Source organism: Leiobunum rupestre, chromosome 3 (genome assembly GCF_980474605.1).
Source record: "Leiobunum rupestre chromosome 3, qqLeiRupe1.1.hap1, whole genome shotgun sequence".
Taxonomy (NCBI): Eukaryota; Metazoa; Arthropoda; class Arachnida; order Opiliones; family Sclerosomatidae; genus Leiobunum; species Leiobunum rupestre.
The window spans coordinates 17921018-17927017 of record NC_143386.1 but is presented as its reverse complement, the minus strand read 5'-3'; positions in this window follow the sequence as shown (position 1 = coordinate 17927017).

The following is a 6000-nucleotide window of genomic DNA, read 5'->3' as shown; positions in this document are numbered from 1 at the left end:
TCCAGCTGGATTGAAAACCCTGCTGGATTGCAATCCCTACATGCGGCGGAACTAGAAGAGATCCCCAACTCAGTCCGGGCTTAGGCCGCGATGTCCCAAGAATGTAGTCAAATAAAAGATGCATAATGCACAAATTTAACGGTCAACCCAAAAGAGGCGAAATGCCCATCGCGTTTAATTTTCAAATGAATCCCGAAATCCAAGAACGTTTTCCCCGTGATGGAAAAACTATCAGCAGATCGAGTCAACTAAAGGCACCCCTCCAAACCCACCTGTCGTCGAAGTATCATCCCACTGGCAAAGGACATTCCTGGGCGAGGGGTAAGACAGTCTCAGATAATCTGTACACCGAGTTCGTGCATTTAGCACGGTTAAAGGTACGTATTTTCAAGAGTACAAGATTTCCATTTAGCACTGTCAAAGGTACGGCAGTGTACACCGAGTTCGCAGAGTGTCTTACCCCTCGTTCCTGGGTACCGTCCCCTTCTTTATCGAGAAATAAAGTCGTCCAAGTCGCTTATGCAGCAATCCGGTATTCGAGACACCAAGAGAAAGAGCCAGCAAAATGAAGACAACATCCCCTGACTACGAAACCGTAACGTTGAAAATCTCCTTTAACCCCCCCCCCCACTATTCCCTGAGACGGAAAACTACGTTTAAGCATACCCGCCAATCCCCGACAAGTTAAATATTGAGTCTAGAACCCCTAAAACCATGTTAAATCGATACTTCCCAACGATTCCTCAAATACCAAGTTAGTGTTTTGTTAATTTCCTGTGCCGAGAGCGAGAAACACCCCGTGTCGAGAGCCCCAAACAATACTCCTTTATCCCAACCAGTATAAAAACCGAGCCCCCAACCCATAACGGTATCTTAACCGATTTCTACCTTCTCCACGACAGTCATAATTTTATGTTATACTTCCCCGATAAATTCTAAAATCATATTAATTGTAAATTTAAGTGCCTAACGCAAGTTCTTTTTCTTTATTATTTTTCTTTACCGCCCCAATTTAAGTGTTATAACCCTCACCATGGCTGCCAGGTATCCCGAGGATACGTCCGATTTCCCATTTTTAACTTTTCGTTTATAGTGTTCATTTTTGTGTTATTTTATATCTATCAATAAAAGCATTTCAATCAAAGTTTCATTGAATATCCTAATCACTGTCCGATATTATCGTCTTTCTTTTACTTATTATCATCAACGCACTGCTACGTCGTAATTAAACGATACGCGCGGAGCGAAGGGGTAATAACTTGTTGCATTCCGGATTGTGAAAGTAATACGTGGAGTTCTTATGGGATCAGCTTTTCTCGTTTTGAATTTTCCTTCAATATATTCGGGGATTTGAGCATTAACTGTACTTTTGCTGGTTTTGGGGTTTTATTACCGTCTAGTGGCTCCATATCTTCTCTATTTAACTGAAAACTAGAAATTATTAAGTTATTTACATTAGATTTATCTCATTTAATTAAAATTTTAACTTACCCAACGTTAAATATCTTAACGAAGGACCACAGAGAACGGTAACGCCGCCAACACGTGTGCCGAGGCATACAGTTTAAAGCGAAATCTTGGATTGAAGTTGGCTGTTTCAAAGAGGGTTGGCTGTACAACTACCCTATAAAATCTGGTAGCCGTGTAACAGAAATTAAATCACCTAGTTCCGGTTTTACGCGGCGGGCGGGATGGAAGGGGGCGTAACTTTTATTGAAAGACCTATTAAAATGGGAAAAATTTAAATTTAATTAAGAATTTTTTTTAATTTATTGATTTTGGTTACAGAAATTTAGTTTTTACATATTGCATCATCTCAAGTCCACATTAACAATATTGTTCGTGCTTGGTTGAGATCTCTTACATTTTATTATTAGGTTATATATTAACACAAGTTACATCAACATAATACTATATCTGAGGTTTTATATTTACATTAAACCTAGGTATCCAGCAAAATATACAAATTATCTATGCCTATATCGATTAACCATTGAATAATCTATGATTTAAAAATTGTTAATGAGTGACATATTTTGAGGCTATTATCCAGTTTGTTAAACAATTTCGGGCCCAGATAGGTTATACATTTCTGACCTATTGTTTTATTTAATCTTTCATATACATTTCCTATTTCAACGTTTCTAGTATTATAAGGGTTTGTATATAATATAATAATTTATCACTATTATTTTCAAAGGATAGTGTGTAATTAGACCAAATTGTAAAAGTAAGCTAAATTAAGCTTTTAAGTCTATCCTAACTATAAGAATAACTACTTATACAATCATGAAACCTGCTGACCTCATTTTTATTACCATAGTTTTACTAGAGTCAACAATTGCCCTAAGAGCAACATACTGATTTTTAGTTTGATTTGGGCTAAAAATAAACTTAATTGGTCTTATCCTTTTAATAATTAACAAAAATTCTATTAGAAGATCAGAGGCAGTCATAAAATATTTTTTGTTCAAGGGGTAAGCTGTTCATTACTTATCATCAGATCAATACAAATATAAATTTTTCCTCGTCATCTCTTAGAAAGAGTAGTGATATAGAAATATATTTCGACGTGGAACTAAATACTTTCTAGATGATATATCACACTGATAACATCGTGGCTCTTGTCAAACGGAAAATTTCCATCCTGATTTAGTTTAAGGTCAAATAAAATAACCACTATTGTACAGTCTATAATAGCTTTTTATTTCATTAAAAGCGTCTACGGACGTTAGTTAGCTCTAGTTCTATATCCGCCTGACGACGACGTCGGTAATTATGTCGTCGGAACGGTATTTAAATTTATTGTCTAAAGATGTTTTTGCCCGTTTTTTTATCGACATCACAATAACCAGACAATTATTTGTTCCAAAGGAGAGGGGAGGTATGATGAGATTCATATTCTGAAACTTTCCAAATCAGTCAGTTTAATACTTATAATTATGATGTTCGTTAGGATAGTATGTATACGTAATTAACGATAGCGACGTGATATATATTTTGAAACCAAATCTTAATGCGGATATTTATTGGAATGGTCATCGTATTTCACCCAATTTACGGCGACCGTATTTTTTGAATGATTTGATATAAAGTAGTAATTATCTAGGTCGCAATATTCAATACTTGTTAAAAGTTTACTATTTTTGACCATTGACCACTGAAATAGTTTCCTTAGCTTTAAGAATATTCCAAAATATGACGGTAAGATTTTTACTTTAAATAATGCCATTTTAAAAAAAAAGTTCAATGAAACTAGAAATAATTGTGTGTATCTCAACCGTTACTGTTTGTGAAAATACGAGAAACACTTAAAAAATAAAATTAACCGGGTACCTCTGAAACTTAAGCCCGAAAAGCTTCTTTAAGTTAAAAAATGGAAATGGTCTTACCATTTTTACATTACCATTGACAGAAATTCACGTGGAAGTTCCTTAATAATTCCTGGGAAAAATGAACTCTAGTATTGACTATATTTTTGAGGAGAAATGGTTTTGCATATTGATTAAATAATGTTTTATTTATTAATTTAATTCAGTGGACTTTATCGACAATTCAATAAAGAGTCACTTTAAGCACAAAACTGAAACAATTATTTTAGATTTTAACTAATGATTTTTGTATCTTTAATTAAGAAGATGGACTATGTTAGGACGATTTTCAAATCATCCTGGTATCTTATTTGTTTCTTAACATCCTTTTAAATATAATAAATATATTATTGTTGTAGCAGAACCTTGTAAATGTTTGGTAAAGCGATTCTGGATTAATATTGGTGATATTACTATTATAAACTAAATTTAAAACTCTGGCAATTCTTCACCCTAGCACCTTGCATCTAATTTGCTTGGTATTCAAAATTTAACATTTTAAAATATTTTAATTTTTTCAAATCATTGTTTTAAAAGAGGTAGCTTTAAAATAATTGAAATTCGAGAAACATTGAGTGTGAAAAAACCGTAAATTGTTCTTATAAAAAACAATTATTATGATCCTCTAAACATCAATGCTCAGTCTGCCCATGGATTAACAATAACTCACAGGGATAGTTCTCTTCGAAAATAAGTTTGATTAAAACGCCATCGGTCCTAGCGGGTTAAATCAGAACTAGGCCCAAGCGGAAACGATTCAATTCGGCGAGCAGACGGGCAGTTTTTTTGGCGCCGCGAAATCTAATGAATTTAGTACTTAAAATGTTTTCATCAGGTAAAATTTTATTTTGATAATAAGAATAATAGAATCCAATAACTATTGAATTTTTATTAAAGTAAAGCTAATTACTATTTACCTATGCGATATAAAACAAAATTACGGCTTAAACAATGACAAATCCTATTAAATTCCGAATAAAATAATCCGCGGATTAATTTTAGTTATTTACTGACAATCGCCATTTTTAGAAACCATGGTGTCGATTTCAGACACGAGATGGCGTTACTATTTCTGGATTTGAATCGTTTTTGGGGCGGAAAGTGGGGAGTTTAGGACTGTAAGGGGGGAAGAGTTTGTAGGCTTTGTAGCAAACGTATTTTTGGCTGGCAATGATATTTCTATGTAAGAGAACTATCCCTGTGAGTTATTGTTAATCCATGGTCTGCCTTACCTGTCAAAATTCCAAAATTAGAAAAAATCGAAACACAAAATTAAAAGGATCCCTAAGCCCTTAAGGGCATCTACGTGGACGTAGTGTCTGCTGAGCCATCTTAACGTCACTGTAGTACAAACACCGATAACAGTGTTTTGAATTTTCGCATGCGAATTTTTGCACCATTTAACTCATATTCAATTACAGTACATCATTTAGTTGGATTATACCAGAAAAAAGACTATCGCTACTGATCAATTAGCTTTGCACTTCGGCTGAATTCTGTTGTCTCATCAGAATTCGAATTAGAAACGAAATAATAATGGATAAAATGACGATATTTAAAGATCAGAGTTATAATTCATTATTAGTATTAAGGTAAGAAGTCAACTTTATTTATTAGAAAATTAACTAAATTGAACCATAGGTCGTTACACATTACATAACATTACACTACATTACATAATATTTTACACACCTCTTATATTGTAATTTTTGTTAAATGAGAATCGGAAAGCGTTAACTGAAAAGTTGCATTATTTCTACAATTTATATATTCCGAGTAATTGTTTATAAAACATAGTTTATTTTTTATTAAATGCTATATAATTATTTTTATTTTTAATTTCATGTTTTAATAATGTATTTTATGAAATTGTTATTAAATTAATGTTTATTAAACTTTACACTTAATGTTTATTAAACTTTACACTCAATGTTTATTAAACATTAAACTTAATATTTATTATACATAAAACTTAATGTTTATGAAACTTCATTCTCAATGCTTTTAAAAATGTTTACTAATTGTGTAACAAATGATTTACTAAATGTGTATTAAATAATTTACGAAATGTTTAATAAATGATTTACTGCACGTAAAATTAATTATTTACTAAATGTACAATTAATGATTTAATAAATATAAATTTAATGATTTATTAAATGTAAATTTAATGATTTAATTAATGTAAAATTAATGATTTACTAAATACGTAATAAATGATTAACTAAATGTTTAGTTAATGATTAACTCAATATTTAATAAATAAAAATGTATACAATTTAAAAATAGTAAAATATTTATTAACTTTTGAGAATTTAGTTCAATATTTTATATACACGTTTTAGCAAAGGTTTAAACACATTACATTAAACTTAAATTTCACATTTTATTAAACTTAAATTGCACATTCCATTAAACAAATTTCACATATATCATTAAACTTAAATTTCACATTTCATTAAACTTAAATTTCACATTTCATAAAACTTAAATTTCACATTTAATTAAACTTAAATTTCACATTTAATTAAACTTAAATTTCACATTTCATTAAACTTTAACTCCACATTTCAATAAACTTTAATTTCACATTTTATTAAACTTAAATTTCACATTTCATTAAACTTTA